Source organism: Passer domesticus, chromosome 1 (genome assembly GCF_036417665.1).
Source record: "Passer domesticus isolate bPasDom1 chromosome 1, bPasDom1.hap1, whole genome shotgun sequence".
Taxonomy (NCBI): domain Eukaryota; kingdom Metazoa; phylum Chordata; class Aves; order Passeriformes; family Passeridae; genus Passer; species Passer domesticus.
This window is the reverse complement of record NC_087474.1, coordinates 19,552,933-19,576,249: the sequence shown is the minus strand read 5'-3', so window position 1 is coordinate 19,576,249 and position 23,317 is coordinate 19,552,933. Positions and strand designations below refer to the sequence as shown.

The 23,317-nt window shown below is 39.6% G+C and overlaps 1 long non-coding RNA gene across 1 annotated transcript; it reads left to right on the top strand.

Annotated features, from left to right (window-relative positions):
- The first annotated feature begins 8,653 nt into the window (after positions 1-8,653).
- On the top strand, positions 8,654-17,981 carry LOC135293992 (uncharacterized). Its single transcript, XR_010356105.1, has 4 exons — positions 8,654-8,993; positions 10,668-10,773; positions 16,774-16,861; positions 17,688-17,981. It is a non-coding gene; the product is annotated as an uncharacterized LOC135293992 (long non-coding RNA).
- The last annotated feature ends 5,336 nt before the right edge of the window (positions 17,982-23,317 follow it).

Below are 23,317 nucleotides of genomic sequence, written 5' to 3'. Positions count from 1 at the left end.
GATCTGAAGCAAGATGATCTCTGAAAATTAAAAGGTGCCAAGTAATTCAAAATTGTGACATATTGATTTCTCTGTTCAGACACCATATAATTCATAAAGCTGCAACACAGCACTATAACTCAATGTTTGGTCTTTAACTGCTGGCCCAGTTATAAATACTGTCCTACCATTTACTGACTTTTACATTTATTGAGCATGTATTTTATCTAGATTTATAAACAGAGTGCAGGCCATTTTTAACAAACACAAAAGTATTTAAGGCTAAACAAAAGCAAAAACGGATTACTACGAGAGTGCACTTCCAATGCATGATGAGAAGGTGTTCCCAGGTGTTCTGTAGGAAACTAGGAAAAGAGGTGTGGGCCAGGGAGATGTGAGCAGAGCAGGGAGAGTAGCACTGGTAGAATTCCAGTAGGAACCCATGTACAGGTACAGGTTGCCTGAGGTCCTAAGCTGCATGTGGCATGAGTGGCATTGCTTTGAGCTGCACACTCATTTTCCACACACAAAGCAGTATCCTAACCACAAACTGCAGTAGCTGATGGAGGGGACAGCAGGGAAGGGAGCTGTGTTTTCCCCAGGCTCGGGGTGAAGAATCACTGAAGGAGCTCTGCAGTGGGCACATGAACATCATATCTCTCCTGAGTCTTTTTCCTGGTTATAGCAAACAGGCATTATTTTCTGTAGACTGTAGCATGTGTACTCCTGTATTCAGGTAGCATAACAGAAAAAGTGACAGAGCTCCCCCTTTGATCTTTGACTGTACTGATGTATTCTGTAATCAAAACTGTAAAATAGTATAAAATTTGGAAATTTAAGTTAGATATGTGAGTCTGTAGGAAGTTACTTTTATTTCAGTAAAGAGAACATTTTTAGGAAATTAAGTAAGTTATGAAATACAAACTTACCTTGCCATTCACAATTTGTTTTTAAATAGTCTATAGATACTGTGTTTTTCTAGACAGGATGCAAAATGAATAAATTATGTACAAACAAGCTGGTTTTGCCACTTATAGATACAAAACCTGTACGAGCTTCTGGTTTTAAAAGGAAATTGAAATGATACATTTTTCATTGAAAGTATCAACCTCATTAGATCTATTTATGTAAAAGATCTTTAAAAAACAAAGACACAAAAGTTTATTTTTATAGGACACAGATGGCACATCATGGCTGGGTTTCATATACAGTCATATGAAATATATACATCTACATCTGAACCATTCACCCTGGTTCCATTTATACTTAAATGAAAAATACTCACTGCTGGAGAGAAATTTATCTCATCCAAAAGTGAACATATTTAAGCTGATATTTATTATCATGTGTGTAAAAAACCCAGAGATACTGTTTCAGCTACAGGTGAGGTAAAGCCATCTTCTTTTGAGAAATATTTAGGGGAATTAAAAGCATTCCTGTCCTCATCTGAAAACGCTGGGTTTTTTTCATGTATTCAGACATATCATTTTATGAGGTAACGGCAACCTTTTAAATGAGTATTACTTAAAAAGCCTGGGACACAACTTCTACTAGAGATACAAAGCTGAATCAAGCCACATTTTGACATGGACTAAGCTTGACAGATATAGGGTTTAATTACACTTGCATGTTTAATTATGTGGGAAAAATAATTTAGAGACTTGGTATAGTGCCTGTTCCAATGCAACTGACTTCCTGAAAGGTGGTTGTAGTCAGGTGGGAGTTGCTCTGTTTCTCCAGGCAGCAACTGGCAGAATGAGAGGGCACAGTCTTAAGCTGTGCCAAGGGAAATATAGGTTAGATATTAGGAAAAAGATTTTTACAGAAAGAGTGATCAAGTGCTGGAATGGCCTGCCTGGCGATGGTGGAGTTATCATCTCTGGAGGTGTTTAAAAAATGTGGATGTGGCACTCGGAGCCATGGTTTAGTTCAGGTGTTAGGGCACACATTAGACTCAATGATCTTGAAGGTCTCTTCCAACCTAGTGATTCTGTGATGTTCTCATGGCCTTATTGACATGAGTTATCCTATCCATGGACACACTGCTATATTCACTGTCTACTTCAATTTCTCCTGAATTTAGAGCCAAAAGTAGCCTTTATCCTTTAATGTAAAAGATGTCTGCCACACTCACCTTATAGGAGGTGGAATTTTTCAAGCACTTGCCACTTGCCAAAGATGGTTTTGCTGTTAAATTCCCCAGAGAGCAGAAGTAGTTGGTAGGAACTATGAGGAGAAATCCTGCACCCACCAAAATAACTCTTTCATCATCTGAAGGGCTCTGGTACCCAGACTGGATGGCACTGGTATGCAGAGCACTACCAGGATTGTGGCTCACACTGTTCATATTGAGAAAGTCACAAAGCATGCACTTGCTTTGGGAATTCAACTATCAAACATCCTTTCTTCTCAAATTTATGAGACTTTAAAAGAATACTGGGTTGATTTTTTATTTCCATTCATGAGAAAAACAATAATTAACAAAAGTCTAGGTTCAAGTCAGTGAACCATAGAGTCATTTAAGCTGGAAGACTTCTAAGATCATAGAGTCCAACTCTTAACCCAGCATTGCCAAGTCCATCCCTGAACCATGGCCCTCAGTGGCATGCCTACATGTCTCTACAACTCATATTCTGTCAGGCTGAGCATGCTTCTTCAATAAAAGGAGCTGCCACAGATTTTAATGTACTGAGCCATAAATGTGCCAGGTGAATGGGCCTGGGCTCAAAAAACCCCGAGAGCCCCTCAAAACGTGGTGAATACAGGCACAGCCCACCCATGCAGGAGGCCTTCCTGGGCGACAGTGCAGCTCTTAGTGAACAAAGAGGAGCTAAACTCCTTAAAAAAAGAAAGGGCTGGCAAGAGTTTTAAAAAAGCTTTTAATCCGTAAAAAAAAAAAAAAAAATACACTGCAGTTCCTGGAAAATTACAGTCAAATTAAAATAGAGCAATAAGTCTGCTCCTAAACATCTCCTGTGGATGTTTAATGTTTTAAGACATTTTTTTTTCTGTTGCTTTTAAGTCATTGTGTTGAATTGCAGAAGTTGAAATGTTAAAAGAATTTCCATCGTGCAAAACATCCGGCTATTCAATAAAAAGCTATTTTATTTTTGTAAATTCCTCCTGAAGAAGTGACTTTTATGGGGAAGCGAAAGTAGTTGTTAATGTAGGTGGTACTGCCTCAGAAGCATAGTGAGTTTGGCTACACAAAGAGCTTGTTTTGTGATTATTCAGCTATTTCCTTTTCTCAAAAGATATTTACTGAGGAGTCCTGTTAGTTTGAAGTAATGGTCTCTATAGGACTTCCTCAATGCACTAGTTATTCTTAATTTGAACCAAACAGACATTCTTTGAGTAGCTGTTTCATACTGTAGCCTAGCTTTATGTAAGTAATTTTTGTATATATACACATGACTTGGGATAAGTAATTTAATCGAGGATATAGCAGTGTATTATACTGCCATGGAATTAAAAACTGTTAATGAGTTAGCTTCATTGTCAACCCTACGTTAGATTAGATTAGATTAGATTAGATTATTAGATTAGGGGTGGTTGCCTTTCCCTGGCCAGGATTAAAATGTTAGCCACTTTGAAGATCGGGAGAATATTCTTAGGACAAAATCTCAAAAACAGAAATATACCTGTGGTTTAATTAGGCATCTTGTGTCATTTAGTGTTTCTCTCACTGCTTAGTCACTGGAGTCATGAGATTCTGAAAAGACAAGATTTTCCTTTAAAAACTAATTATTAGTCCTTAAAATTGCTGAGGAGAAAAAAGTAGAAAGAAAGCTCCTCAGTGCTAAAGAAACCAAAAAGGAAAAAACAAAAAAGTCTTTTGGAAGAACTGGTGGGTTCCTATGCAGGCTTTTTAAAGCTGTGTTTGATATCAGCCATTAGTAAGCAAGTAATGTGGAGCAGAGACTGTATAGTTCACAGGAAATTTTTTTTTAAACCATTTTCCACCTCTTGGTCCTTAGAAGAAAGTCCCAAACAATTAACGATGAGGCAGAAGAGCTCCAGCCTCTGCTGGAGCCTCCTCCATCCCAGTGCAGCAGACGGCGAGCGGCACACGGGCCAGATTGCTCCCGTCTGGCACAGCTGGATCTGCTGCCTCCTTCCTGGCAGTCACTGACATTCACAGCACTAACAACTCAATAGCAGCGACCCTCAGTCAGCTTCAATATCAGTGGCTTTCTGCAGATCTCACAGCCCTGCTCACGCTCTGGGACTCAGTGCCAGACTGTCCTGAAGGGAGGGAGGGATGCGGGGAAGGAGACCCAGGGCACACCTCCCATACCAGGTGGCACCAGGTCTCTGCCTCCAGAGCGCAGCCTGGGCAACCCCTGAGACATTTAAGGTCATAACAACCACTGTGTGTGTTAGGGCAGCCTCAGTGCCTCTCTGCAGCCATGTGTGACAGGGAAAAACAAAAGGAGAAGGATGCAAACAGTAAGCTTTCCGTTACTGTAAACCCTCAGCTCTGTGAAATCTCCAAGTCACTGGTTATCTCTGGACTATCTTGTTAAAAAAAAAAACCTAAGGTTTTTTTCTTCCAAGAATTTGTCTAAATTCCTCTTGAGCTTCCTCGTTACATGGAATTGAATATCTCCATTTGGTTGGGAATTATGTGGAAAAAAAAAAAAAAGGAAATCATTCTCATATTTCATTTGCATAGGATATCTGATAATTTCACAACTTGATCATTATGATGGACAAATGGTGGCTAACATTTTTCTCATGATCCTCATACCAGACATTTAATTAGCCTTGTCTTAATCCTTCTCAGTTTATGAGTTCTTTCCAATTTTTTTACATTTGGAAGCAATTCTCAAAAGGTTTGAAAAAAATTAGAAGCAGAGCTTATGAAAAATCCATGTTTTCCAGTATCTGTCTTTAGGACAGACAATTTGGCATTGTCCTTGTTAATTTGCCATTACCACGTGCCATATTTCTAACAAGATCTTTTTTGCACAAATTCAAAATACAGGACTGGCCATCTTTTACCTGCTGCTGGATCAAAGCATTGAAAAATATACAAAATCAGAAGAACAACATTGATGTTTTATAAAGGAAAAAATGTGATATGAGATTATATCTTTTACCAGCGGTAAGAAAAAAAAAGAGGAAATATTGCTTCAAGGTTTTGTAGAAGCCTAATTTGAAGTAACTATTAATAGATGCTGCATATTATGTTAATTTGGCTTCTCCTGACACACAAAAGCTTCCTTTGAGAGCTTTTGTAGTAAAAGAAGGAAGAAAGTGAGGGGCCCTCACAAATAGAGGTATGATAAAAGCTGCTGTCATTATAACAGATCATCAGAAAGAGAGAAGGAAATGCTGAGACACCATTCATCACTTTGAGAAATGCTCACATTTCAGCTCACATTTCACAAACAGCTCCTGGTTAAGTAGGACTAGCTGCAATTTTTATGAAGAGGGATATGTTATCAGAAAAATGCAATTTTCCTTTTTTACAGGTTGTTTAAAAACTCATCCCAGTTTCTGCCAGTGTGATTTGCAAGAATTCGTTCGAATACCTCACTCAAAACAGCAAGAATTAATTTCTATTTGAAAATAAATTTCGTTTCCATGAAACATTGTTTGGTTTGGTTTTTTTTTTCAGAAATGGGATGTGAAGTATTTAGATTCTAGACTGTATGCAAACAGATCATTTAAAATGGGTTATTTTCATTGTATTGAGGTCATTGATCACACTATTTTTTCTACTGAATGACTGTTGGCATGAAAAACAAGATTTTTGACATGGGAAAACAGACCAGAACTAATGAACTATTGACAATGCATATGAATAATAGATAACAACCAGAAATGAGCTGTCCTTTCTATTATTTCAGCTTATTTTTTATTTTTGATAATTTTAAGGGAATATTGGCACCATGGCCACCTTCACTGATTGATTTACCCATAAAAATGCAATTTTTTCAGGAAGATAAAAGAAAATCTTTACAAATGAATGTCTGCAAACACAATATGGTTAGGGCATAAATGTCATGCTGGAAATTACATGTCCATGGACACTGCTTTGTGGCCAAGTTCTTTCCACTCTCCTGCAGACACAGACATCAGTGGAGTGAAACCCTTTGTACGGTGAGAAAGTGCAAACGTCCTCTAGAAATGTGGTGTTGGATTTATTTAAAAACATTAACAAAACACAAGAAATCATTCATTTGGAGATTATTCCAACTCATTTGTATCAAGTTGGTTTTCCATGAGTCTGTACCAGACGCTAAATCCCAGCCACTTGGGCAGTGTTCAAAGGGAAGCTTCTGTCCGGTCGATGGCGCAGCAGCAGCAGCCCCCTACAGCTGCTCTGTGCTGCTGTGGGGAAGGGGACGAGGCAGGAGGTGGCAGGCCAGCTGCTTGCCTGTGCAAAAAGTCCATCTGCCAGCTGCTGGGGGTGGTCTGGGAGCACCCTGGAGGATTTGTCTGGTGTGAGCAGGCATGCAGTGCTGTTCCAGGGAGGGCACAAACCACAGAGGGGCTGACAAGGTTTTAAAAATTAGTTGTCTGCACTCCAAAATCATCAAGCAAATCATGTTTTGTATTTTGCCCACATAACAGGGACACATAGGTTAAGCACTGAGGCTCAGAAGATCTGGTGCCTGTGCAGGTCTTGCTGGCCACAGGGGTTCTGCCAGCTTGTGCAGGGATTTTGATGTGATATGCACTACATGGTGTTGACTTAACCTCATCCCAGATATTACTTGAATGAACCCACACCATGAAATAACATCTTGGCCTAGGAAATCTGTGTCTTGATCAGATGTAAAGATGTAATTAAAGCAGTCTCACCATCTCTTATAATTCTCTCTCCAGTATTCTGTAGTGAGGCTGGAAACACAAAATCAGGAATCTTGTCATTTTTCAGGTCAGGGATAGCAGTAACCAGTAGCCTGGAAACATCACCATCACACTCATCTTCTGTGAGGTAGCAGCTGATACCAAGACTACAGAATCAAAATTCATCCTTCTGGACATATGGTTAAGTCAACAAAATTTCTCATCACTCCATTCCTCAGGGATAGAGGCAGAGACCATCCAGATGTCCTGCATTCTTCTGTTATGGATTTTATTATCATTACTTGCTGAAAAACAATGTAGACCAAAAAAGGAACACTTCCTTCATGCGAAAGGACCTACCTTTTAAGTTTAAAATGGGCTTACTTCTGCTGGGATAATGAATTCATTTATATTCTTCTACAGAATGTGTCTTTCCCACACTAAGTCACAGAGCCACTCTGAATTTTCAGTTGATGCAACCAGATACGACTCTTTTGGAAAAAGCTGACATTTCCAAAAGTGCCCAAGTAGGAAATGATTCAGTGGTTCCAAGGAGTAGAGCCAACTGTAAAAGACCACTTGTAATATAATACATCTGGAACCCTAAGCCACCCTTTTGTTTTACGAGCTTCTAATCCCACTATTTTAATGTGTGGTACTTTCCTTTTCCATAGGAGGATTTTGATCCCATGCTGGTTTCTTTTGCATCGACTGTGAAGAATTTACAGTGTAGCTGTTTAGGGAAACTCATCATAGGGACAACCAGTGGTCCCTGTCCTCTGCAAACCCCACTGGGTCCCAGTCAGCCCAGGGCAAGCTGTTTATGTAGGGTGAAGAGTACATCTAAAGAAATTAGTGACTGAGCCTTTACCATTTTGATGATTAGACTTTGACCTTGGATTCAAAATACTCATTTGCATTTGTCACAAAAGTGGTCACTGAGGTATGCAAGTTGTGCTGGCTCATTTTCTAAAAGCCTATTTTGCAGCATATTGAGGTATTGTATGCCCTGAGAGAACAATCAAAAGCTTGTTTTACCTAATAAGGAAGCTGCTGAGCCGTATGAATTACCGTGCTGTTTTCCAATACATTTCACACTGATTAATTTTCCAGTTTTATGAAACAAGCTGCAGTTATCTTTGAGTCAGGTTCAGCAAACCAGTGCTTGACTTTAAATAGAAAACTACGATGTTGCTGGACAGATGTGCACAGGCTTTCAAAAGACCAAGGCTCCCATCAACACCAAATGACACCATCCTCTTCAATCTCCCACTTGCTTGCTTCTCGCTGCAGCAGCACTGACTTCCCTTGTAACTGAAGTATATTTTTATTTGATACTTGCAATATTACCTTGTAACAACTTGCAGAAGTTCAAGTTTCATAAAAGAAAAAAATGAAGTTCAATTTTACTTTTCTAATTCATTTTCTATAGTTTATAAGTTTTTTTCTGAATCAGGTACTTTGTGGTGTAAAAGCTGAAGACGTGTTTTGCTGGCTGGCTGAAGGAACAGCTGAACTGCTTGCTCCTCAGATGCTTTTGTGTTGCAATTCTGTCCACGAAGACTGTTCCATAAAATATCAATATTAAATACTTAGTCTTCTTTCTAACATTAGTGCTGCTAGGCACCACATCCCTGAGAAATTATTTCATGCTTCTAAGGCAGACAGTCAAGTCTTGCTTATGTTAAGCCAGTAGGAACAGAATAAACATAAAGCTCATGTCACTTACCTTTTCATGCTCAACTGCCTAGATCTCTGCAGCATGCAGGAGACCACTGGTGTGCTAGAGGATCAAGCTCTTGGCACATTAGGAGGGATGAGAAGGGGTGCCTGTGACATCGCTGCAGAAACCTCACCAGAGGGCTTGCACAGTTTCCTTCCATTGCTGTTCCCTGCAGCATGGCCTAGGAGCACCATAACTCCCTGTGTAATACTTGAGCCTGCCAGCCATGTCAGAGCCTCACACACAGATCCTTTCCAAGGCAGAAACGAAGGGTGTTGAATCCTCACACTGAGACCTCCTGGTCTGTGCGTGTAGAAAGGCTCTGGCATCATATTGACAGCACAGCCAGCAGCCAGAGAAGGATTCCACACATAGGTTTAAACATTCCTAGCATGAAAGGTGCCATTTAAGCATCAGTCATCATGTTCACTGTTGGCAGAGGGCTAGGTGACTCATTTTATCAGCAAGGCTATTCCTAGAAAAAGAAAATGTAAGTGCCTCAGAAAGGCAGAAGGGCTCCAAGTACATGAAATCTTATAGTCTTTATAGGAGTGCCCAAAGTATGGCCATTAAGCACCAATGAAATCCTGAGTGATTAATGATCAGAGGAAATAGAAACGGGTTTGTGTTACTGGCTATGCAGCATCACCCCAGGTCCCACAGTGGGATCAGAGGTCTGTGGTGCCAGAGACCAGTGACCAAGGCACAGGTGATCAGCGTTTGCTGGAGTTGTGGGTCTGTGGTATTTTACAAACTGTTAACAGCTCCGTGAGAAATACTTCAACATCCTAAACAGAGAACTCTGGAACAAGCACTGCTTTGTTTCCCATGAGTATTAGTTCACCCCTTAACCAACCTCTTCCCTGCCCATGGGAATGATTTCCATCCAGGTTATTGTTATATATTGTTAGAGAAATGTAGAGGGTAGTACACTCAGGGTATGTTTGTAAAATCAGCCACCCTATCAATCCTCTTTTTGTTTGCTTTGTGGAGTTGTCTCAGGGTATACAAGGTGGCTGGCTTTCAGATTAGATTAAACCAGAAGACAGGCTTCTGGGTTGGGTTGTATCTAGTGGGCTCCAGCCACTAATGGCATTAACAGCCTCCTCCATCCTCCTCCATGTCCCCACCCTGGACAGTGTGGAAAGTGGATCCCCAGTGGCAAATGTTTCACCCCACAGACCCACTCCTATTGCAAACCACTACTCAGTAGTATGAGCATCCATTCAGATGCCCCAGCCAGGTCCCTGCTGATCCATGCCTTTGCTGATCTGGACAGCAGGATGGGGTCTCTGAATCTTTCAATTCAATTGGAGCATGCCATCTGCCACATCTTCAGCCTTGCAGGTTGTAAATTTCAAAATCTGTAGACTAAATTCACTGACTGTATGTCAGGGTGTGCATGCCCTGTCCATGTCCATGTCCTCCTCACAGAACTCCCTAGCCTCCAGGTCCTTGGTTCATGATTCCTCATAACCTTTCCTTCTTTACACAGGTGCATGCACCAGCTCTGTTCCTTCCCTGAAATATAATTTGTAGTCATGAAATGTAGCAAAGCACAGAGAAGTTAAAACCCATTGAGTTAGCAGGCTTGAGAGAGGGTATAACAGAAGAATGCATTTGGATATTGCTTAACAACTATTTTACCTATCTCAGTGTCCTGGTTTCAGCTAGAAGAGAGTTCATTTCTTCTCAATAGCTGTTATAGTGCCATGTTTTGGATGCAGAATGAGAGAGGTGTTGATAACACACTGATGCTTTTTTTTTTGCAAAGTCATTTCATTCTAAGTCAAGGACTTTTGTTTTTCCTTGTCTCAGTGAAGAGATGCAAAAAAAACCAAACAAAAAAAAAACCCAAAAAAGAAACAAAATAGGGAGGGAGCATAGAACAGAGGGTTGACCCAGACTGGACAAAAAGATATCCCACACCACAGATCATTCCCACTATATAAACTGGGGGGAGTTACATGGAAGCATGGCCAGTCTGGGTTTGACGTCTGGCATTGGTCAGCAGGTGATGAGCAATTGTACTATGCATCAATGGTTTGTTTCCTTTTTATCCTCATTAGTTACCATTATTATTGTATTACTCCATTCTCAATTATTAAACAGTTCTTGTGGCAACATGCAAGTTTTACTCCAATTCTCCTCACCATTCCACCAGGCAGAGAGGGACTGAGTGAGCAGCTGAGACGGTATTTTGTCTCCAGCTGGGCTTGAAACCATGGCAGTCCTTTTTTGGCAGCTGAACAGGGGAACCAAAGGTTGAGGTAAGGATCAGAGTGTGTTAAAAGAAACATTCATTATATTGGTTTAACAATAATTGCTAGTTAAAATGTGGACTTATTTGCCATCATATCTGTGGTGTTTTGTCTGAGTTGTACCTGTAATACCTCACTTGCAGTACATGCTCTCTCTGGTGTATTTCATAGGATGGGTTTATGATGTGACAGTGCTGCTTGTCAGGACACAAACCTAGTGGATGTATTCAGTATTGCAGGCACCTCTGTGCTTTGGGAGTCATCTAGAACAACTAAAAATCACACCTTTGGCTTTTTCTCCATTTTCTCAGAGGAGCAACCTATGGGGGAAACACCTTCCTATTTTTTTTTCTCCCCTCCTTTATTCTTTCCTTGTCCTCCAGGCTGATTACAGTAGTCAAGAATTTTAAAGATTTTGAACATCCTGTGACTACCCTTGAAAGCAAACTGGTCTTTTTGCTAAGAGCCAGCATGTTGTTGCATATGGTTCAGACCTTCTTTAAGGTCAGACAAATAATAAAGAATATTACTCAGAGATCTGCCCAAAAACTGGATAGTTCAGAGTGATGAGGTGGGTGGGATTGTATGAGTAAGTCCCTAGGGCAGTCAGCACCTCCAATGTGTTTGTATCTTACCCCTCAATATGTGCAGCATCCAGGAAAGAAGCAAAATATTCTTTAAAAGTGTCTTATCACCCTGGCACCCCACAGAAGACCCAAATTTCTACAACAGCTTGGGGCCTAGCCCAGGCCTATCAAGCCATGTTCAACAGTGCTCAGTGTCCTCAGGAGAAAAAGGTCTTTAAATATGACAATGTGACAACAGCCCCTGCAGATGCTCCAACCCCAGCAACCAACACCAGCAACAGGCACCGCCACTACTCTACCCCTGAAAATTGCTCTGCATATTGCAGATCTTGTTTCCATCTTCTCTGCATTTTTGTTTTCCCCAGAATGAATCAGTTCACGAGTAGATTGCTTCCTGAAATCTGAGTTCTGGCCAAAAGTACTTACTCAAAAATTACTCTATTTCAGAAGAAAAAACCCATCAAGGTAATATATGGACTTGACAACTCAGCTATAAGCACCTGTTCATCTCTTCATAGATGAAGTTCAGTTGAGTGTGTCTTGTTTCTAAAATTGTCCTGACACTACTGGGAATCTTGGCTCAGAGTAAAGGAAATGAGCAAACCCAGCATCTCTGCCAAACTCAGTGCTATGAACACTGAATGTACTGGGGAGCAGAGAGAAGAGTTATCATTCACCTCACAGTCACTGGCAAGTTCTACTGTAACATTTAATTTTCCATGAAATTGTATTCAGACATAGGAGGGAAGTATGAGAAAGACTATTCGTGTCTTGGCCAGGGTCTGCACAGAGAGGGGCTATCAGTGATAGCAGGTCTTAGTTAAAGGGTTTCTTTCTTTCATGAATGAAGACAAGGTTTTCAGATGTGTGCAAGCTGCGGTCACTACAATGAGAAGGGAGTTTTGCTGTCAGGTGAGATGTCATGCTGCTGCCAGTTTCTTTGCAGCTGCTGCCCCTCAAAATAGTCTCCTGTTAAGGAGGTGCTAAAACAACATAATGATATGAAGAACAAAAATAAGTAACTCACTAAACAGGGAACGTTGTAAAACTACATACATTGAGTCAGGACAAAATTCCCTGACATACAGTACTTTGACCCAAGCTTCTTCTGAGACTCCCAGTGGCAGAAAAAAGGACAAGAACACATCCTTGGCTAAGAAAGTTGTTTGTAGGTACTTCACAAGGCACCTAGAATATTATTTGCCTTGACAAAACCCAGTTTAAAAATGAAGCGACTAAACAAGCAGGACAATACATATGTGAAGCTGTCTATCCAGGAGGAGAAAGCTTATTACTCAAATCCAGGTCTATTTGCAAAATCTGTCTATTCAGACACCACCAAAAGTTGTTGCCGACTTTTCAGAATTGTGGCACCTGTTTTTCACTGAACTCTTTGGTTGATGGAAAAAGTTTTTATTCCTCATACTCAAAAACTAATCATTGTTTCCATTACAAAGCTCACTTCTGAAGTGGGCTGCTAGAGACTCTCCAATGGCAGTTGGTGTCAGTGTCAAGGGAAGACCTAACCTTCTGTTTCAGTAGACTGGAGAATGGTACATGAGAAGAGTCCTGATTGAAAAACGTGGCTTCACTAGAAGGCTGGTAAACAAAACCTGTTTGTTCAGGTTTTATTATAGAACAGCACAGCCACATGAAAGATTCAGCACATCTTTGCTTCTGCATTGATCTATAAGTTGAGAAAGGGTCCAGATGCGGCCAGGGGGAAGAGCACATTCATGTTTTCTTTCAAAGTGCACTCTTGCTTTTGTTGTCCCAATTCACTATTCTTAGAGCCACTAGGGGCCCAGAGCCTTTTGAAGTCACTTTTCTTATTTTCTGTCATTTGCCATTCATCCTGGCTCCTTCACTGTCACTCACACTTGGGTACTTCCAGCTGCTGTTGTTATTGTTGTCAGCTATTGGAAAAAATAAATAATTTTTTTAAAAGTGAAGCATCCCTTCTCCCACACCTGTTATCCTCTGTATTTCACCTATAGAAGCTGCCTTTCACATCATTAAATTGCTTCGCCTCCTGTTGTTAGTTATGCCTACAGAGCTTTAGGTAAGTCCTTGTCTCTGTTGCTGAATGAGGTGCACCTTTCAAAATAGCTGTGACTCTTACCTGAGACCATAAACCTTTGTCTCTTTCATCTCTGTTGTCTCAAGGCTTTCAATAACAACAATCCCAAGAGATATTTATGGCTGTTAACAACACACTAGTCACTAGTATGGTTCATCCTGCAAATGCAAACCAGCACATTTTGGGATCAGCTTTTAGGATAGCAGTGCAAATTTCCTTCAATTAATGTGGTTCTTGGAGTTTAACTGTGTCTTTCAGACACATATTAATGCTCCATAATTTAAGAAATATCAGTCTCCAGAAGCACAGATCCTCTTCACAGTCACAGCTCAATGTTATCCTTTCATCTTTTCTTTCACCCAACTAATATTTAATAAACAGCTGAGAAAGGTTTCATATTTTAAAGCTATCTATAACTCAGTCAATGGCTGAAATAATTACCTACACCATCTCTTGCACAAAGGACATAGCTCTTCTTCAGTGTCCAGAATATTTCTTTGACATGCTTCTGACTTTCTGACCAAGTGAGTATTTTTTCTCAAGGGCAGGTAACTATAGACTGAACGCATGTGAGGACAAGGGGTCATTACAGAGACTGAAATGTGCTGGTTTGGAGCAATCCTGTCGGAGTTAGCTGTCTGTAGGCAGGCTCAGAGAGGGCTACATAGATTCATCTCCCTCCCTAATGTACTATTTCTTCCCATTGTCTTTCTTTTTTCCTTTTGTTGTAGTAATGAATCACTGTGCTTAAAAGCTGTAATTCTGAATTCTGAAAAAGCTCCCAAGCCAAAGAATACTCCTTGATGTAAGGAGCAAGAGAATAAGAAAAAGTAGATTCAAAAACAGAGAAAAGGTTTTAGAAGTAGAAAGAAGTAGTGAATATAGTGCTTCATGGAGAGGTGTGAGGTTAAAACTGCAGGAAATATGACATTTTCCAGAAATGTATCAGGCAAGGGGAAAAAGTTCAAGTGACCATTATGTTTTCTGGGAAGACAGTATGAAAGAAAGAGGCCATGAAGTGGGTATTTAAAAAAAATATTGCTAGGAGACAGGCTTTAGATTTTCATGTAATCAGGTTTGCATAGGGAAGTTTTGAAGTTTGAGCCAGTGATCAGGCAGCACAAAAGGTACTGAAGGGGTGTATCACTTCTAGGAGAAAAAAAGTACTCTTGAGAGGTATCAGCTTGACAAGACAAACTGATCAGAGGGGAAGAAATTCTGAGCCATGTATAGCAGATCTATAACTTGTCTTAACTCAAAATACACCATATACTGGTATTATAATCACTGTGTCAGAGCAAATTGTAGTGGGGATCAGATGTCAAAATCAAGGGGAAAAATATGGATTTAAACCTGTAAAAGGCAGAGATTATTTAGTACCAGCAAAAGAGAACCAGGCCTGATTGCAAGAGTTAGAAGGAACAGAAACCAGTTTTACAGAACAGAGAGTAGCTAAACCCTTAGCCAATTAAGGAATGAGAAAAATTAAGGATTTCCTGGATTCCTACTGGGCCAAAGACTGAAAATCATAGTTGGAATCAGTGTACACCTGCAGTCCTCTGAAACACCATGCAAGACGTGTGTATTTTCAGCAAACAGACTTTGGCCAGAACTGTTATATTCCTAGGGGAAAACATTTTGTAAGAGCTTGCAGAGTGGTATCTAATGCACCTATTAAAAAGCAAGGACTCATTCACAGTCTACACAGTGAAAAAGAATTTCTCAAAAGGGAATGATGTGAGCAGAACATCACTCTGTTAAATTTGTGTCAGCTTGATTCTGTCTTTTGAACTAATTTGAGGTCTCAAAAATGAAACCTTATACTGCTGAGCACAGGCATAGAATGCCTGCCATGGTGGGTGTTCTAGAACTCCACACAAAAGGGCAATAACATCTTGAACATTCACTTCTAGGGAATAGACTACTGCATCTGTTCTAAGGTGGAAAACAGGTCAAATATCCAGGTTCATTAAAAAGTAAAAGAGTCCATAAAGACAGAAAGCTAATGCAGAGATAAAAAGAATGATGGACACAATAAAGGTCTAGAAAGGGCAGACAAAATGTTTAGTTCTGAGGAAGCAAACAAAGGACAAAAAATAACAAAACATACTATTACCATTAAAAGCATTAAAAAAGTATTGTGTTTTATGCACAGTGTTCAATACAGCATGAAATTAACTTATTTATGCTCATTCCTGGATCATGGATTCTCAAGCTGAAAGGCCAAGAAGTTGGTCAATAGGACAGGCCAGAGAATCAGGACTGAGCAGAGCAGTGTAGGAACACTGGCAGAACATCACAAGGCCCACGAGATGCTCTGAATGCCCAAGACAAAGTGAAAGGCTGAGGAGGTCTAAGTCATAAGACACAATAGAGTGTCAGTGGCACGTGCTGATTTTAAGCAGTTTTTTGGGTCGGTTAAAACAAACCTGACAAGTGAGGAGACACAGTTTTTCTTCCTTGCTTAAGGATGTTTCAGCCTGGATTCACTTCCACAGTGAATTTGTGTTTTGTGGCTTGCAAATTTCCACTGTCGAGCTTTCCTTTATTTTGTGATAAATTGCTCAAAGGAGCTGCCTTTCCATACCTTTTTCTCTCATTAAGGTGTTTAAGTAGACTCATTAAGTATAACATTTGGACAATACCCAGGCAGCAGAGATTACCTCTTTTCTGTTAGCTAAATAGAAGTGCAGACAGAGTGCAATTTTCTTTACACCTGTGTTTCAGAGGGATGCTAAGAGGATTTCATAGCAGGGAATGAGGGATTACAGGAAGTGATGCTGCAGGTGAAGGCAAATCAGCTGTTTGCTCCAGTTTCTGAAGAGTATGTACATTTTATTCCCTCAAATTCTCCTGATCCTTCTTTAACCTCTAAAAGTGAACAGTATTTACAATGTTACAAGTGATTAGAAATGACATGTGCAGAACAATCAGTTTAAGCTTGGATTCCTATAGATTTTTATCTACTCAGCATTTCATCACAGACGCAGCAGCTTCCTAAACCCTTTCTCTCTCATCCACCTGAGATTCTGCTCTTAAATTTCTGAAGTCCTTGCTTTCTATTGCATCCCCAGGTAGCAGCTAGATACTAGAGAAAGAGCAGGGTGCAGTGGTTTGTCCAGAGCCTGCTGGTGCTGGCAGGGTAGGCAGAGTGTGCACCCCAGTTTAGCCAGGGGCAAGTCCATGACCTCCTGATGGTGGCTTTCTTTTATGGTAACATTCACTAGGCTTTTTCTTCTGTATTCAAGCACAAGTTTCCTAAAAAAGATTTAGGCATACAGTGTCTTTGAAACATTATTGTCTCTTTTTCATGTGGCTGAAATTCACAACTGGATTGTAAAGCTGTTGGAGAGAGGATATGAGCAAGCATGAACTAAAAGGACATGTCACTCATTAGGAAGCCTCTAAGAGATGCAGAATTTTCTCATAGGTAAGATCCTGAAAAATATAGGATTTTTTTCCTTTAGAGATAGTCTGTAATGTTTTCCTTCATGTGGTCCAAGGGAGACTTACAAACCCTGGAAAGTGTCCGTTTTTGGATAGTGTTCAGTTTTGGAGAGTTTCTCAAATGAAAGCTGATACACAGCAGGGATAGAACCAGTCTCCTCCTGGCGGGGCAGCCTGTGAGCAGTGTGGAGTCCTTTATCAGTGTGCCTCTAGGAATACTGCTTGCAGAGCCAGGTACAGGATGGTATTTATAGCCAAAGAGGCTGGAGTAGGGTTCATCTCAATTAAAATTTGATGTCTACAAAAGGTTAAATGAACCACCCAGTTCTCTCTCCTGATTCTAAAGGGAAGGTTGTGTACCTGCCCTGGCTGCAAACATCTGTAGCATAGAAAGTTACTTGAGAGGAATCTCACCTTAATGTCCAGCCAATAGCTTCCCCTTTGTTTTACTTCCAAGTAGCAGTATTCTCAAACAGCAAAATACTGGTAGTCATAAAGCAACATGAAAAAGCATTTTAAAAACCCAATCTTGCTATAAAATGCAAATAAATCTGTCCTCTTGGTGACAATGTCATCAACATCAACTTGACAGGATGCTATCATTCAGCCTGCAGGTGCTAAAGTTCCAGCGCAGTAAGTGGACTGTGCTTCAGTAAAATCCATTTCTCAGTACAACCACTGCCAACACCACGATCTCTCTCTGCAATTAAGAAAATGTAAAACGATCCCCTGCAGAGAAGAGTACAGTAGCAATGAAGGGAACAGAGTTAAGTCCAAACCTAAGCCAGCAAATAATTTTATTTTTACAGCTTCCTGGAAAGGACTTGGCAAGGGACATGAATAGACAACGGAGCACAGTAAAGGCTTTATCATGATCCCACTTCTCTGTCATGCTAAAATGCATTTCACCAAGCTGCATTCAAAAAGAAAGAGGTTTTATTTAAGAATGGATGTACATTTTTATATTAATATGAATGAATACACGTATTTACTTCAAAAATGAGTACTTTGTAACTAACTCCAAGGTTACAGCAGTCACTGACTGCTTCTGCCTTTCTGCATTGTAGAAGGAGCATGACCAGCTCTGACACCATTTACCCAGGGAAACTCTGCAGTTCAGTTCCATGATGTGTTTTTCTGCTAGATTCTCATTATCACACATTCTGATCTGCCTCAGGCAGCTATTAAGCCCCTTGTCAAGTCACAGTTACATATCGACTGTGAATCATATCTTCTTTTAGCCCAAATTACCTCTACATTTCATGAGACTGAAATAGATACTGTACAATTAAAGCATCTTAAAAGCATTAATTGACACTTCAAGCAATAACTCATTTTGTTGTTTTGTGTCAGAAAAGCCATTTTTCTGCAGATACTGTATTATTATAATTGTTTTTAGCGTCCCCTTTAGTTTTATATCCAATAAACAGCATCAATCCTTTATAATATTCTCAGTATCAGAAGGGACTCACATATAATAGAGAGGAAAAATTGTATTTGCTATAGCCTTAAACAAAGTAGAGCCAAGTACAATGAAATGAGGAGTCATTAATTTCTTTCAGTTTTCCAAAGAACAACCTAGAGAGATACAGTTCAGAAAACTTAAAGTGATAGAGAAAAGGGAAATACACATAATGTGGGTTATAGACACAAAGGGCCATATACCATTTGCTGTAAACCAGCAACTTCTTTTTCTTGGTACTACATGAATTCCCACTAAATAACCATCTTGTCCACTTTCAGTGTCAGGAAAAAAAATCTGGCAAACATGGAAACCTTTTCTGTTTATCTCAGACGTGCAAAATCAGCATTTATACTTTGGAACTAGCTTGTTTTTACCGTACACTGTTGTTAAATCCCATGCTCCTACTTTCTAAACCATTCTTCTTGTCACTTCATCCTTTGTTTTCTTAGGAAGTTTCTTGTCTGTTACAACATTAAGCATCTTTCTAATCTTCTGAGAACAAAATATGGTTCTTTCAGTCAATCATCTTTACCAGAGGGCATAGTGGTAAAAATGAGATGGGTGAACCGTTAGAAGAGGGATTATTTTAACTCTATCTACACTTCAGACTGAAAGCACAAACCACTGCAAGAATCACATTCATGGCAGTGGTTGTTTCCTTTTGAAGATCCACCCCTGGATCAGAAGGTGTTGGAAGCTACCAGAATCTGAAGCCAAATCCTTGGCAGAGGTGAAACTCAAATAGCTGAATTCTAATGAAACTCTACTTCAGGGATACCAAAAGGCTTCAGGGGAGTGGCTGTGTAGATGTTTCAGATAGACCCTAGAGAATTTTCTCAGTATCCTGAGGTACTGAGGATTCAGCCTAAGGTGAATCAGGGTTAATCTCCTGATGCACAGGACAAGCCAAACACTCCCTTGGAGATCTGCAGTAAAAACACAGGAAGGAGTTAGGTGGTTCCCCATTCAAGTTCCTGCCACTGTTCTCCAAATACCAAGTCAAAAGCACCAGGAAACATAACAGATCCAGGAAAAGATGAAAAAGTTTCCATCACATTGCTTTTTATAGGAAGGAAACAGATTAATTCATAGCAAAAGATTTGTTGGTCAGTGACAGAATGAGGTAAAATTGGTGCAAAAAAATCTCATTTAATGAGACTGTATTCTTCTCAAGTTGGGGATTAATTCAGCCCAGCAGCATTGCCTTGTTTTGTTTGGCAGGCAGAAGACCCAGGAAGTCTTTTGTCTAGATTTTATGACCATTGTTACAAGTGTCCCTTGCTCCCTGTGGCCACTCTCTCAATTGTTTCCCTGGCTGTGTCCGTGTGGGAGCCTCCACTGGCTGCTCACAGCTGGGGAGGCAATGTGGCTTTTCATTCACCTTCTTTCACCTTCCTCCCTATTACCCCATCCCCATCTCAGGACTTGGAGGTTGTGCTAGCCAAGAATTTCCTAGGAAAATAATGCAATTTTCTGTCAAAAATGCATTTTCACATTATTAGAATATTCAGAGAAATGTTTATTCTAAAACTGCTTCAGAAGAAAATTCCTCACTATTTCCAGTTTTATTAAAGAAACTTTTAAAATAAATTAAAATTCTTCTAAATTAAAAAAAATAAAAACATCACCATTTCACACATACTACCTATTTAAATTTTGAACTATTCTTAGAAAAGCTCTTTTAAAAGTCAAGTCTTCAAAATTGTGTAAGTCAGCACGATTCCACTGAGGCATGGCAGCAAAGGATCAGGCCCCAGGATCTGTATCTCCAAACCTACTGTGAACTGCAAACCTCTACCCAGCTGTGACATTTCAAATTGCAATCTCTTAAGGGCTTTTGTAAATTATCACATCCTGCCTGCGTACATTCTCAAGAGGTATTATTTGCAGATGAAACCTCTTGGTAAGTAGTGTACCTAAAGAATAACAGCTATTTAGAGCTCAGGGTAGTTCCATGGTAATTATTTCTCAGCTTCTCACAGAAGAGGAGCTGTACAGGATGACACTGGTTAGTGCTTGGGGCAGCGGCCATCATCATGAGACGAGTAATTCTCTACCTGTGGTTTCTCAGAGAGAGATAGTGAAATAATAGCTTGTCTGCAGCTGACTTTAAACATGTTTCATTATCTCTTCCAATATACACCTGTTACAGTCTCAGAGGTTCTAGTAAATAATGAAGTAATTTAACCCCTCCAATTTAAGATTTGTTGTGTATCTCACCGTTTTGAAACTAAGCATGCCTTGATCAAAAAAACCTCCATGATTACAGTCATCAAATACAGGGTAATAACCTTCTCAACCAGAGGAAATATTAGGTAATTCTACTTGGGCTGTGAATATTTTAAGATACATCAGTCTCAGGGAAACAAGAAATACACAATGAAGAAAGATCATCACTGGAAGGATGCCATGGGCCTGTAATGGGAGTATAACTGAATCACAGAAAGGTTAAAGCCTTTAAAAGGTAGAAATTTTAGCACTAGATAACTTGAAGGTTTAAGCATCACCTCTGTGATTGTGTACACACAATCATCTTAAAGCAAAAAGACTGCCTTGGGAAAAAAGGGCTTGTGACTGAAATTCTCAGCAAGCACTTACAAGAAACACACCCCTGAGCAACTCCCCTCAAACAGTTTTAGACCATTGTTGGTGACTAACAGTTTTATTGTTCCTCAGAATTGTTGGTCTGATATTCCTTCCACAATTGTCACAAAAGACTGCAGTAAGGAAAGAGAGGTCCCAGATTTTCAATATGCTGGCTCACCTACATACCTCCTATTTCTCTTTCATACATATTTTATTTTGCGTAATGAGATTTCATAGTACAGAGAGAATTAGAAGATACAGATTATGCTGGAGAAGATGACATCAGAAAGATGGGAGACTGGATTGAATGAACTGCCAGAACTATTTATGGAGGGCACCCAAAACCCTAAATAGATTTACTTCTGCTCCTTGAAACATTTGTGCACTCAAGATGGAATCAGATCAGTCCAAGGTGTTATTTCTTCCAAGAAGTTCTTGACATCTCAGAATTAAACTACATTAAAACACTGGCAGAAGGTGTTAATTCTTTTAACATGTAAGAACCATGCAAATCGCAGGCACATAGTGTGCCCAGAACTGAAAACCAAGAGCAGATATATAAATGGTACCTCTCATCAGTGAAGCACGTCTCATGTGTCTTCTCAATACCAAAGGCTAAACAGCAAGTTTGTTCCAGTCACAAGCACAGCAGCCTTCCAGGAGTTAGTGACTCAGAAACACAGTCTCCTTTTCAGTTCCCTAAACATACATCCTACATACTACACACGGCACATGGCTAAAGCCACTCAATCTTCACCCAGCACCAGTGTTGGTTCCATTGCTCTCTGCTGGCTTTCTGCCCTCTGCGTAGTCTAACCCAGAGTGCTTCACAGATGAGAGGAAGGTGATTGAGTTACCTCCAATTTAGTGCTGTCTAACAGCTCAAGGATTGTAGAAAGTTTTCAAATGAGCCAGAGGAGTGAAAAGAGAACAACAACCTGACATTATTCACAGGAGACGTCACGATTGTTCCCTCTCTGTCAGCATCCTGTACCGATCAGAAGGAAGCAGAACAAAAAGAAAACCATGTTTAAACACTGAATGCTTTCAGAAAGATATTCTGAAGTATAATGCTCACTTCAGAAGCTGAAGTCGTATCTTTCCCACAAATATTTGTAACTAAGAATTGAAGATAATGATCAAGGAAGTTTATTACAGACTTGCCATAAACTCAAGGAACTCTCCTATCTGAAACCACCACAGTCCACTGACTTCTTATTCAGTAGGCAATGTTGTAATTAGTTTTTAAGTAACTATACAAGTGGAAATAAACACCCCAAAAGTAAACAAACAAACCACACAGACCCATTCACACATAATAGACATTTTTATGAGGCAAGAACATTCATAAAAGATATTAGTATAGAATATTTTATCTTCATCCTGCAATTTTTGGGAGGATAAAGTTATTCCTAAAGACTGAAGCCATTGCATCAATTTAGGAATATCACAATGAAGTGTTCTTCCAGTTGGGACTACTGCTGACCTGTAAAAGAGCAGGACCCTGAGACAACTGAGAAAATCATCAAGACCACAGACTTATTTTTGCAAAGCAAAGAAATGGTGGGAAAATAATACTCTAAAAAGTAGCTTATATTTGGTTTTATGACAAAATAAAAATATGATGGCAACACTGCCTAATATGGCTCTTAAGACAATCTTTCACTTTAAAAGTGTTGAGAAATGGAAATACCATGCCCTCTTTTTTCTTTTTTCTGATTCAAGTTGCACATAACAGTGACACATTTCTACCACCAGTAACTAATGTCTATTGATTTTAAAAAATCCAAAACCTTTTCTAGCAAGTATGAACACAGTGAAATTTGTAATAGACAGCAACGGACTGCCTGTGGATCAAATGGAGCTGAACAGCAGGTGTGGTATTTCAGCTAGTCTTTCCATTTAAGCAGACTTAGTTGTGCCTCTGCTTTCTTTCTGGTAACCCTGAGTTATTATGATCATCTTCTTAAAGATCCAATACCAGCATATTTAGTATATGGACATTGTTCTCTACACCTTTTGTTCTACACCATTGTTCCAACACCTTTTCAAGCATTCTATTATTGTAGTGAGAACAGAGAACTAACTAACTAACTAAATAATAAATAAATCTTCAAATTATTTAAAGAAGTATTTCTCAAGCGTATGAAAATGTTCAAGAATATTTATATCTCACGAAGTCTAAAGTACATTTTCTATTTAAGAACATTTAGCAGAATTGTTTTCAGATTTGTTTTTTTCCAGAGACAGAACTCTTTCATTAAGAGTTGGCTGGATATAATGTAGAGATTTGGAAAGTTAAATTAATTGAGCCCTGGTCAGAGATGATCACTGTAAAAAAACTCCTTCTGTCAAGAATTCAATTTTTTTATTCTCAGTAATATCACC